Source organism: Rutidosis leptorrhynchoides, chromosome 5 (assembly GCF_046630445.1).
Source record: "Rutidosis leptorrhynchoides isolate AG116_Rl617_1_P2 chromosome 5, CSIRO_AGI_Rlap_v1, whole genome shotgun sequence".
Taxonomy (NCBI): Eukaryota; Viridiplantae; Streptophyta; class Magnoliopsida; order Asterales; family Asteraceae; genus Rutidosis; species Rutidosis leptorrhynchoides.
The window spans coordinates 158,008,801-158,023,027 of record NC_092337.1 but is presented as its reverse complement, the minus strand read 5'-3'; the positions used below and the strand labels follow the sequence as shown (position 1 = coordinate 158,023,027).

General features: G+C 31.4%; 1 non-coding gene across 1 annotated transcript; it reads right to left on the bottom strand.

The window, feature by feature from the left end:
- Positions 1 to 6,656: 6,656 nt before the first annotated feature.
- On the bottom strand, positions 6,657 to 6,763 carry LOC139851104 (small nucleolar RNA R71). Its single transcript, XR_011760465.1, has one exon. It is a non-coding gene; the product is annotated as a small nucleolar RNA R71 (small nucleolar RNA).
- Between the last annotated feature and the right edge of the window lie 7,464 nt (positions 6,764 to 14,227).

Genomic DNA, 14,227 nt, shown 5'->3' with positions numbered 1-14,227 from the left:
GACATCAACTTTTATTTTTTATTTATTTTTAATTATCCCTGTCTGTTTCAATATATTAATCGACACTTGTGCTATAAAAGAATCCAATTCAGTTAATAAGGGATACATTACGATTTTTACACTATCAATTATCAATTACAGTTAACTGAAATAGCATTTTTCTGATTTAATTCAATCAGATATTATTTATACAGCTCAATAAACTCTGTTCTTAAGCTCAGTTTATAAAAATTCGATTTTGAATGAATTTTTAAAATGTATTAATGCAATTCTATTAGGAATCTCATATGAAAACTCTCTGCCAAATTTCAAATCTCAATTCTTTTTATCAAGCTCAAATTTTGGAGTCAAAGTTAAATTTTTAAAAGTCAACTATTTCATTTTTGAGGAAATTCGAACAAGTTTTGATGTTTTAAGTTTAATTTATGTTCCAAAAAGTTTCCTTAAACAATTTAAAACTTGTTTCATGTTGAACTCGTGAGCTAAGACCTTCTAAAAATCAAAATCAAATTATATGTTCTTCATTTTTTTTCTCAAATAGCGACTTCTGTTCCAATATATATATATATATATATATATATATATATATATATATATATATATATATATATATATATATATATATATATATATATATATATATATATATATATATATATATATATATATATATATTTGTTTTGATATTAATTTGCATATCACAGTTAATTTAGTTTGTTTCAAATTCATCTACTTATTGAAACCTCGAATTCATTATTCTCAATGTCTCTGTTTAACCAAATTCGTAAAAATTGAAGATGATGAATATGAACACAGAAGATTTTGGGTTATATAATTTTGGGTTTGGTATAAATTAGAAAAGGCTGGACAACCCAGCTGGTCTAACGAGTAACGGGTATACGAGAGGTCGTGGTTTCGAATCCCACCAGTGGCATATTTTTTTTATCCAATTATTTGAGGTAGATTTCCATTTATTATTATTATTACTATTATTATTATTAGTATTATTATAGTTGTTAGTATTATTATAATTGTTATTGTTATTATTGTTATTATTATTATTATTATTCGTAATATTACTAAGTATTAGAATTATAAAAATAATTATTATTATTATTATTATTATTAATAAGTATTACGAACATTATTTATTACTATTATTAGTATTACTAATACAAATATTAGTACCCTTTGTTATTATTATCACCATAACCCTAGTTACAATTATGAATATTATTATTATTAATATCCTTATTATTAGTATAAGTAATAAGTATTACAATTATGATTATGATTATTATTAATGTTGTTACTAGTATTATTGTCAATAAAAGTATTATTATTAAGTAATACGAATATTAATATTATCATTCTTAATAAGATTGTTATTATTATAAGTATCATTATTAACATAAATATCATCCTTAACAATATCATTATTATTATTAGTATTATTATTATCACTATTATCATTAGTAATAAAATTATTATAGTTATTATTATTATCAGTATTGGTATTATTATTATTACCATTATTACTAAAAGTAACATTATTTTCAAACCTGTCATTTTTGTTAAAATTAATATTATTATTAAAAGTAACATTTTTTACTACTACTATTATTATTATTATTATTATTATTATTATTATTATTATTATTATTATTATTATTATTATTATTATTATTATTATTATTATTATTATTATTATTATTATTATTATTATTATTATTATTATTATTACTATTAGTAGTATTATCAATATAATTATTAATAATTATTATTAAAATTATTATGATTATAAAAAAATAAAGGTTCTAAAGATATTGTTAAAGTTATAAGTATAAAAATAAAGATTACATATACAAAAATATATTTAAATTACATAACTTAATTATATTAATATTTCTATATATAAAAAATGAAAATATATAAATAAATAATGAAACTTATAAATTATTAAATATAACAAATATATCATTAATATTAATATATAGAATGAATGATATAGGTTCGTGAATCCGAGGCCAACCCTGCATTGTTCAATGTCTTCATATGTATTTTTACTACAAAATACAGTACCGTGAGTTTCATTTACTCCATTTTTAAATGCTTTTGCAATATATATTTTTGGGACTGAGAATACATGCGCTACTTTTATAAATGTTTTACGAAATAGACACAAGTAATCGAAACTACATTCTATGGCTGGATTATTAAACCGAATATGCCCCTTTTAGCTTAGTAGCCTAAGAATTAGGGAACATCACTAATTTTGAGAATTAGTGCACCCCTAATTGACGCGAATCCTAAAGGTAGATCTACGGGAACTAACAACCCCCATTCTGGAATTTGGAATGCTTTAGTACTTCGAGTTTATCATGTCCGATGGGTGTCCCGGAATGATGGGGATATTCTATATGCATCTTGTTAAGGTAGGTTACCAGGTATTCACCATATGAATAATTTTTATCTCTATACAGTTTGTGAAATGCCTGATATGAGATGTGTATTTATGAGAAATGAAAATCTTGTGGTCTATTAAAATGATGAAAATGATCGATTATGATAAACTAATGAACTCATCAACCTTTTGGTTGACACTTTAAATCATGTTTATTCTCAGGTATGAAAGAAATCTCCCGTTGTGCATTTGCTCATTTTAGAGATATTACTTAGAGTTATTCATGACATATTTCATAAGATGTTACATTCGATTCATTGAGTTCCTCAAGATTATTATTAAGTCAATTATAGTTGGATATATTATGAAATGGTATGCATGCTGTCAATTTTTGATGAAATGAAAGTTTGTCTTTTAAAAATGAATGCAATGTTTGTAAAATGTATCATATAGAGGTCAAGTACCTCGCGATGTAACCAAATGTAACGTATTCGTCCGGATGGATTAGGACGGGTCGCTTCAAATTTCCTCTTTCAAATAATTTTCAATCTTTTTAGTCACAAGGTTTGCATGATATTTGTCTCGCATCTCATCATAAGACTTGTTTAAATTATCTATTGTTGTTTTACATTCACCACATTTAACACATTCAATGGGTGTATCAGTATGTGGATCAGGAGATACCTGTTGAGTGCTATTTGATGAGGAAGTTTTAGCCATAAAAGCAAAATAGTTTGTCTTCTTTCCATCATCGAACTCATCTTCTGATTCTGAAGAGTCTGTAAGAAATGCTGATGTATCACCATTCTCACTATCTTTACCCAAATGAATCTGTTCAAGTCTTTCCCAAATATCTTTAGCTCTTGTCAAATCAGATACTTTCTCATGATCACTTTCTGATAGGCACATTCTTAGTAAGTTTACCGCTTGCTGGGTCAGTGCTTCAAAATCATCTTCTGAACTTAGACTCTCAAGATCTGAACCCTCACCCATAAGAACTAACATCTCCAACTCTACGACAATCATTCTACCTCATTCGTCAAGTTCTCTATCAGCATCAATCAAAGTTTCTTCAGTCTGTTCAGCTTCTAGATTATTGCCTTCATAAACTGAGGTATCACCATAAGTAGTCTTCCAGCTATTGAAGAAGTAGTCTTCTGATGATGTAGGTGAAACACTTCCAGATTCAGGTGTTCGAGGAACTGAATCACGTGCCATTATGAATTTTATATTTAACTTGTTTATGAATTTTCTCCTTTCGAATAGTTTGAGACAATTCTTCAGCTCTTTCAGCACTAGCAATCATCTTCTCAATTATACTTTGACCAGAAACACAATTTGTTTCAAATTCAGCGATCTTCGCCATGTTAGCCTTAAGTTATTGATCATTCACATTTAATTTAATGGACCAATCATCACCATCTTCATGAATGACAACCAAAGCTTTGTTAAGACTTTAAGTTGTGTCTGTGTCACTTCCCTTATCAGTGATGTAAATCTCACACTTAATTGGTTTACTCTGAGAACTATTTTGATTATAGTTCTGATTCCTGAATGGATTGTGAATACCCTACTTCTTTTGTTTTGTACACTGTCTTGAAAAATAACCTAATTCTCTACAGTTGTAACAAGTAACAGTATTCATGTCAAAGCCCAGTTTTGTATGCTTGGTCAGACTAATTGGTTTCCCAGTTCTCTCTTCGTAATCTCTATCTCTTCTCACAAGCCATACCACACATTATATCCATCTTTTCTGCTTCATTCTTATCAAGTTGTTGATAATCTTCTGTTGTTAGACGATTGTTACCCACATGACCATCAAGATAACTATCATATGAGTTTACTAGATTGGAAAATAAAGCTATATCTTCACTTATCTTCTTTTTTCCAACCTTTCTTATATTTTAAATCTTGAGTGCAGATAGAACATCTGATGCAGATGGTGTAGATGAATCTATAGTATTCGAAGTAGGCTGTGATTGAGTGTTGATTGAACATGGTGAAACTTGTGGTGGATAGGAAGGTGGTTGAATACTTGAAGTACTGACATTCAAACCATACATACTCTAATTATTTGTTGCAAAGGCAGTTTGAAACGGAGCATGAGTTGATTTAGCAGGTGTGTATCCAGTTGGATGATACATTGTGGTGTCCTGAACTTTTTTAAACTTTTTCATTTTGTTCAACAGTTCTAATTCTTCTTCCTGAAGTCTTGCGATAAACGAGTTCACTGTAGCAGTAGCTAGTTCTCCACTAGTTTTCATTGTTAACACAAAGCCATTCCATTCCAATGGAAGTGTTCCAGCTAGACATACCACTTTATCGACATACCACTTTATCCTTCTATTCAATGGTTACATCATGCTTGTGTAGTTCAGCTAGCAAATGACGATATCTTTCAACCAAATCTGTAATAGAATCTCCAACTTGCCAGTGAAAACGATCAAACTCAGCCTTCAATTCTAGTCCTTTTTGAGCTTTGTAAGAAGTATTTCCTTCGTTGAATGTATGAAGTGCTTCCCATATCTTGAACGAATTGTCATGACATAGAAATTGATGGAAAATCGGACCATCAAGAGCACTTGTCAAATTACAGTACATCTTCTTCTCGAAATTATATTCCTCACGTTCTTCAGTAGACATATTATGTAGAGTATACAACTTATTTGTAACTGGTGAACGTGGCCATTGAAATTTTGATTCAATATACTTCCAAAGCTTCGTGTCTTGACCATCGGACCAAATCTTAAACCTAGACTTCCACGTAGAGTAGTTATCCATATCCATTAGTATTGGACATTTTGTACCACTTCCGGATTCACTTTCAGCAAGGAGTAATCTTTCAGTCATACTCGTGATACTCTGAACTAATGGTGCAGCCAACGCATAATCATTTGAATTAAACATCTTGACAAACTTATCAAGAACAAGGTAAACCATGTGGTTCAGAAACTCAGTCGTACGGGTCACTAAGTTCTGTGCTCAACCGTATGTGTCACAACTTCAAACGTGTGTGTGACCTTAACTTCTCAACAGACAGCAACATAAAGTCAAACGTGCGAGTAAGATCAATCGTGTGATCAGTCGTACCTTTCAGTCCTCAGTTGTAAGATTCAATGATCAACCATGTGATCAACCGTGTGAGTTGCCTGAAATCTTCAACCCAAACTTAGTTTAGCCAAACTGTGCGGATGAGCTCAACCGTGAGCTCAAGCGTGCGAGTGAGTGTTCTTCAGCTAACTCAACCGTATATCAGCTATTTACACCTTAATCACTCCAAAACGCTAGAAAATGATGTAAATTACCAATTTCTTCGTCCACAAGCTATATTAGCACTAAACTAACATAAACACACTCTCAAATCACTATTACAACGTAAAAATGATAACTTTTTGAACCAAAAACTCTCTAAATACAAGACCCAAAATAATAAGCTATAAATCAAGCAAAATCGCTAGGATGATGTTGTTTTCTCAACCAACGCTCTGATACCAATGATAAAACATGATTTGAATCTTCGAATCCAACCTATTTGACACACATAATGGTGGAATTAGTGAATAAAACCCTCTAGTGAATATGAGATGCTTTTTAGGATTGATTTAGTCAAACCACAACAATATTTGTGTGATTAGATCAACACCTAGAGCTATTATTCACCTTTTGCAAGGATTTGAACTTGAAGCACAGAGAGAGAATCGGCTAGGGTTACCAGATCTGAGTGAATCAAATGAGAGGCTTAACCTAAAATAAAGAACATAAACATATATATACCCTAACTGTTAAGTCAACCGTACGAGTTACTATCTCACTCGTATGAGTGAATAGACTCAGGCGTACGGTTGATCACTCACTCGTGTGTGTGTCATCAAATTAGGGTTAGGACCTAGCTCAACACAACCGTGCGTATGAGCTTGTCATCCGTACAAGTGAGGCTTCACTCGTACGTCTGACTAAGTCTGATTAGGTTAAACTTCCACATCTTGTTCCTGCAGTACCTGTATACGCATGTAAACATAGATGGGATAATAACGAGCGATCATGGGAACCCAATAACTGAAGTACTAATCATAAACGTGCGGTAGATGTCTAGGGACTCATGCAAAATGCACTAACACCTACATTTAATATCTTGGTCTTTGAAAGATCATGCTAAGTATTGGTTTATATCTTTAACTGTGGTGAAATCTCAACTTGGGATCAAATGGTTGAAATTTTTTTAACTCGTTTCTTTCCCGCTTCTAAGACTTTGAGTCTTCAAACTGAAATTTCTAATTTTGAAAAAAAGAGTAGTGAAACCTTGTATGAGGCATGAGTTAGACTGGGTCAGTTTTTAAGAGCTTATCCACAACATGGTTTGAATAACTTCTAATTACCCTTATAATACTAAAACACACGAGACTATTGGTCGTTTCACCCAAATCACGTTTTCCAAACGACATGATCAAAGAAAATTACAAAACACCCCCCAAACAATGCCACAATTGACAACTTTTTAAGGGTACAAAATGTAAATTTATTTATTTATTAAAAACCCTTAAGCAAACTCCACCAAAAATTTCAACGGGTCATATCTTCCTGCTCGATGCACGTTAAATTTTTACGACATCACCATTCAACTCGAACTAATTTCACAAACACAGCGCAACTAACTATACGCGAAACAGACGTTTTTCAAAAACCGCTAAATATTTTGGGCTTCATTCCATACATATACATATACGTATAATAAAAAAACCAAACTAACTACATCATATCGATAGTTCCATTTCCCTTTTTACGCAATCTTCCTGGCGTTAAAAATGCGTAGACCATTATGTACACTAGGTACCAACCACGTGTATCCAAACACACGTGTAGCAAAGCTTTTTTAATTATGCAAATACATAACGTCAAGTTAACTATGAATATGCAACTCGAAAGGTCCCGCGCTTCATTAAAGGGTGTGATATTACGACTAGAAGAGAAATTGACACCTCAGCTGGAGGGAACATAATGAGTAAGACTACTGATGAGGCTTACACTTTGATTGATAAGTTGACTGCTCTCAAGAGTGGCACCAAGATATAGGTCCTTTTCATTCTGTTATTTCAATTGGGTATGAGTCCTATGATCTTATGAAAGCTATGAATGTTCAATTAGGTAATCTAGGTATACAAGTGGAGAAGATAACAAAAGAGATGCATTCAATGAAAGTGGAGTGTGAAAAGTATTTAGGACCACATTTGACTAAAGATTGTGTTAGTAGTTTAACTATGGAGCAAGTTGAAAATGTTTTCTATGCTAATCAAAATTATCAAGGAAGGAATCTAAACTATCACCCATTTATTAACTACTAAAAAAACAACTTCATTCCTAAAAATCCACCCGGTTTTATCCACTTAGAGCCACTCCAAACCATCCACCAAACAACCAAACTGAAAACGTCCTAGCCTTGATGATAATATTCTTTCATTTAACAAATACAAATCGAGAATAACGAAATCATTAAATCTGAACTGTCTCAAGTTCAAAACAACCACGAAGCTTCCATTCAAAACCTTGAGAGAAATGTGACTAAGCTTTTTCAACTTGTGGTAGGAAAGAACAATACCTCTAATAAGAAACTGAAAACTGTTCATTTTAAGAAAGTGAATGTTATAAATTTTAAGGGTGAGAGAAGTCCGAATATTTGGGATAGTATTTGGGGAGATTGTAAAAGTGATGAAGAAGTGATTAATGAAGAAGTATTGAAAGAGGAAGAAGTTAGTGAAAAGGAACCGATGGTTGTGTATGAGATGACTAAGGACGAGTTATCTAAGGAAATTGATTAAATGACTGGTAAAACAAGTAAGGGTTCACATTATGTTTTAGTTGATGATGCTGATTCTGATGAAGAGTACTTGTCTGATGAAATACCGTTTGATAATTTTCATTCTTATAAATTTAGGTTATGTTCTAGGTTTGAATTTACACATACAGATGATAAGAAAACACTGAAAGAACAAAATAATGGTATTAGAAATTTCAAGAAAAATAATGCATTAACCAGTTTAACTTCTGATTATCCTGTTATTCGTGTCGATCCTGGTCAATTTCATCTTCCATGTGTTATTCAAGGTCCTATTCTGAATAGAGCCTTAGCTGATAATGGTTCTAGTGTCAACCTCACGCTATTTAAACCCTATTATCATCTTGGTCTTCCACCTCTTACACTAATTAATGTGGTTATAGATTTGGTTGATGATTTGGTACACTGTCACATTGGGATTGCTGAAAAAGTCAGTGTTTAAATTAGTTTTTATAATTTTCTTATTAATTTGTTGGTCATGGATATGTCTGAAGATCCGATTGTTCCATTACTTCTAGGTCGTCCTTTCCAAGCTACTGCTAAAGCTACTATTTATTATTGTGACAACACCATTGTTATTCGTCAAGGTAATTATGGTGAGATTCTACCCATTGTTCCAAGAAAAGACAATTATATGGAGAATGTGTGCATGATGAAAGATAAGTGTGGGGAGAAAATTAGTGAAGAAGCTAAGTATTTAGATTATTTAAGGAAGGGGGAATTGACTGTAGAGGAAGTACTCTTGTACTTTAAAGGCACGACATAAGGTTAATGAAAGCATTAGAAGACAGATTTATGAGCTACAAATTGAACATGAAAAAGCAATACATGAATCTAACTTGGCTGCCTTGAAAGTGATAAGTGATGTGAAGAAGATAATTAAAGAAAAGGAAGTTGAGAAGAGTGCTAATGGAAAGCACCATGATGGCTAAAGTGATAAAGAAGGTGGAAGATGAGTCGTGCAACCGACTCTATAATCAAAACTACCTATCCATTTATTTGTTTTCATTAGGATAATTTTTTTATTTGTTTAAGTGTTTAAAGCATTAAAGTTATGTGTTTATGTTAAGAAAAATTATATGTTTCTATGTTTCTATGTTTCTAAGTTTATTAATAAAATTATGATTTGTTTTATATATTGTGTTATCTAATATTCAGTTGCGTTTGTCTCTAAAAGTTTATATCTTCAAGTAACGAGACTGTAACAATTCTACAAGATGCCAAGTAATATCATTCTTCTCCCTTAACTAATTTTTTCTTTTCGGAGTTTTAGAAAGTTTAATTTTATGCAACCGAGGACATTGCATTAAGTGTGTGGTGGAAAGTGAAACAATCACTTAAATATTAAATACCAAGATGCCAATATAAAAAATCTCAAAATATTAAGATTATTATAGTAATCACACTTAAATAATGGATAAAATGGATAAATTTTTGAATTTTTGTCCTAAGTTAATCTTTACTTTTTAAAGATAAAAGACTTTGAAAAATAATAATTAAAATATTTAGAGCCTAAGTTAAAGTAATGTAAATTATAAAGAAATATCTAGAATTTTTAAATTTCTAACACCAATTTAAGCCAGTTACCATGTCGTTAGCACTTGAATACATAACCAAATATATATGGTGTTAGAATAATGCCCGAATACATATCCAAATATATAGATTGCTAACAAAATTCCAATTAATTACCATTAAAAACCTTAGGCTTTAGATGAAAAACCAAATAAAAACCTAATTCCAATCCATACCCTATTTTAGGTTATTATTGTTAAATTTTAATCTTACTTTATATTGTTTAGTTTTTGTTTAAATGCTTATTTTTATAAAGAAATAATTGGTTTGAATTAGACTTTCAATTATAATTAGCTATTATATTTTAGTGTTTATGGCTTTTTAACTAAGTCCGACTCAAAGTGGTTCTTTGGTTCCACATTGGAATCTACGATTTACTCATTAATATTTAAAGTGGATAATAATAACAATAATCACCATCATATTATCATATCATCCATGATACATCATATATCATGTTGATCACTCCTTGAAGATCATACATCTAGAAACATGATATTTAGCGCTATTTTTTTGAAGAATATTACACTCATATATTAGACGATAAAAAAAATATTGTGAAACGAGTGTAGACTTATAGCCACTACCATATGACATAATAAGCATGGACCACTGAAGGCATAAAGAGTGTTCTCATTGCGCTTAAATGCGACATTCTCAAAGCATTCTGCCATTCAGTATTTAATCTTAACTTTATCCTTATGCACTTTAATATTAATGTAGACAAGGATATGAGTTTGGCTAGTGAAATGTTAAAGTGGATAGATACACAAAACTATATACAATTCGAGCTATAATTGATGCTCCGATTTAAACTTAAAGTTTAATTGTAAGATGATTTTAGAGACGAGCAAGTTCCAGAATCATGCGAACAACTTAAAGCTTAATTATAAGATGATTTTAGATTTATCTTTGTACGAATCAGTGTTAAGTTATGATTACTAAACCCAATAAAGTTAGATTGATTCAATAGTTCCAACTACTTTAAAACCAATTATTATTCATTTCATGACTACCTTAATTAGTTTTTTTCGATAAAAAAAAAGCAAAATTATTATTTCTTTTGATACATTACTAAGCTAAAAACAAATTTACAATCATAATCCCTTCAAAAGTATGATAAAATGAAAAGAAAATCTTATTTATCAAAGTATAAATCATCTCTTAAGTTATAAATCATCTCTTAAGTTTAAAATAGAGTTTTATTTACTTGAGGACAAGTAAAGTTTAAGTGTGAGGAATTTGATAACGCCTAAATTATACATATTTTCATAAGCATTTCAAGGCGTAATCTTGGTATTTAATAGTCATTTTACTTAAGTTTTTATCTAAATTGTTAATATTTCATGTAAAAAGGTATTTTGATGTTATGTTTAAAAAAATGTATTGAACAAGACAAAACAGGAAAAATGCAGAAAAAGGGATCAAAGCCGCCGGCTCTTGTTAGTAGAGCCACCGGCTATGATAAAATCCAAAAAGTTCCAGAAAATTCCAGAAAACGAAGATCATAAATAACATGTAAAAAATAAAGAAAGCCGCCAACTTTATCAAAGAGAGCCAACGGCTATAAAGATCTACTACTTCTACTTAAATCCCAAGTCAAGATAACTAAGTAAACAAAATTTTGATAAACACAAATTGAAGATAGCCTCCTATTATACCATTAAAAGCCGACGGTTCTAGAGTTAATTAAGGAAATATGTGCAGCTCAAGAAATTTGTTTATCAAGAAACTGCAATTTAAGAATGTTCGGAAGGTTATAGTCATCGGCTATATCCGTTAAAGCCGACGGCTATAGTGGCGGTTTTTGAAAATTATAAATAGAGGCCGAATTTTTCAGTTTTAAATATACAATATACTTTTATTTTTTACCTCAAATTTACGAATTTTTGTCTTTAGTTAGGGTTTCAAGTTAATTTTGAAATCTTTTGTAATTGCTTTTGGATTAAAGATTACTTTCAAGGTAATTCAAGTTATTTCATTCTTGCTTTTAAGGTATCTTTTCTTATTTGAATTATTATATCTTTTTAAGTATGTTTGTTTTTAACTGGATGTGTTTATATTCATCTCCAACAATGAATTAAACATTCATGGTGGTTAACTAGACGACAAAGATGATTTCTGGATTAAATCTATTAAAGCCACCGGTTCTGGGAGCTAAAGGCAACGGCTATGGATGAATACTTCGGCAGTTTTCTGGTTTTTAACCAGAACTATTGGAATTTGGTTTCTGTAATTTATTTGAATCTCTTTATTTGTTGCTATGATTTAAAGCTTTATTGTCATGCTTAATGAATAAGTAATTTATAATCTAGGGCTAACACATCATTAATTCTAAGCATTCGTTTACTTGATTTATCCCACTTTAAAGATTAATCATGATTGAAAAAGTGTTTAAATTGCATGAAATTTACTTAAGAATTAAATGTAGTAATTTATGGAAGCATATAAATTACACTTATATAGTGATTAAATTACTAGGCTTAATTGAAAGAACCTTTATTTTTGTAAGTTTTTATGTCAAATTTCATGAGAATATGATTAAGACTAAATATTAGAACATCACTAATGTTGAATCTGACTAGGTTTATTAGCGTATCTATTTATCAGTCTAATTAAATATTATATTAGTTCTCATCATAAAACCTAGATGATATTTATTATGAAATCTAGATGAGTGGGGTAATGCTTTTCGTGTTCCTTAAGTTTTCTTGATGCGTAAGCTATAACTTGCCCACGTTGCATTAAGACACACCGAGACAATTCAAATACGCATCGCAATATACTGACAAGTCCTCCATTCCTTCTGGCAATACCAACACTGGGGCACTACTCAACTTCTCCTTCAAAATCTGAAACACCATTGATTGCTCGTTTCTCCATACGAACTTCATGTTTCTACGAGTTAACTTAGTCAAAGGGGAAGTAATTCTATAGAAGTCTTGAATTTTGATGGTGACAATCCCATTTCTCAATTACCAAAATATTCTCGAGATCCACTTGAATTCCCACGGCCGCCACGATATGGCCGAGAGATTGAACCCTTAGAAGCCAAAAATCACACTTCGAGAACTTCGCATAAAGTTTCTACGCATGCAAAGTCTCTAAAACCTCTCGTAAATGTTTCACATGCTCCTATTCACTACGAGAATAGATAAGAATATCATCAATGAACATAATAACCGACCGACATAACATAGGTTGGCACGCCCCAATTCATAAGGTCCTAATTCCGTCGGTGCATTCGTAAGACCAAAGAGAATCACTACAAACTAATAATGCCCATATCGACTGCGAAACGTCGTCTTCTCAATATCTTTTTCTCGGATCCTCACTTGATGATACCCAGAGCGCAAGTAGATATTTGAAAAAAAACTTTCTCCATGAATCTGATCAATTAAATTGTCAATCCGAGGTAATGGAAAGTGGTTCTTGATCGTCATCTTATTCAATTCACAGTACTCAATGCACATTCGCATACTACCATCCTTCTTTTTCACACACAAGACTGGAGCACCCCAAGGAGAGGTCCTTAGTCGAAAGAAACCCTTCTCTAACAATTCTTGAAACTGATCCATCATTTTCCGCATTCCAGTTTATGCTACATGATTAGATGTCTTAGCGATGGGGGTAGCCCCCAGAACCAAATCTATGCGGAACTCAACTTGTCTTTCCGGCGGAACACCTAGCAACTCCTCAAGAAACATGTCTTCAAACTCTTTTACCACTGGAATGCCACTAATAGATGGTGCCTCCTTCAACATATTAATTACATATGCTAGGCAGGCCATACATTTACTAGTAATAAGACAATGTGCCTGAGCATAAGTATAAACAGTAAAAACTCGTCCTTTTCTCTCACCATGTAAAACAACAACTCCCCCACTTAGAGTCTTCACTCTCACCTCCCTTTTCATGAAATAGTATGTCATCTTCGTAATGACTAAGCCAATCCATGCCAATAACAACATCAAATTTACCCAAGGTAATGGGTATCAAATCTATTTTCAAACATTCTGACCAAAACTCAATATCACAATCTTTATATACACCGCCCAATAACATAAGCTTACCATCTACTATCTCAACCTCTAAAGGAGATTCTAGTTTAGCTAATGGTATATTCAAACAATTTTTCATATCTCAGCGCAAGAAATGACATATTTGCAACAAAATTAAATAGTACCTTTGTAGGTTTAGAGTGAACCAGAAAAGTACCTGATACAAAATCGGTGGACTTCTTTTCTTCTTCATTAGTGATCATATAATTCCAGCCCTTGCGTTCCCCACCGCTCTCTAACTTCTTCTCTAACTCTTTCCTCCTTTCTCTATCGGTTAGTTCCTGACAATTAGCCTTCCGGTGACCTTCATAATGACACTTAAAAAAACAAATGGCTCAGATGGTGGGTTTGGACAAA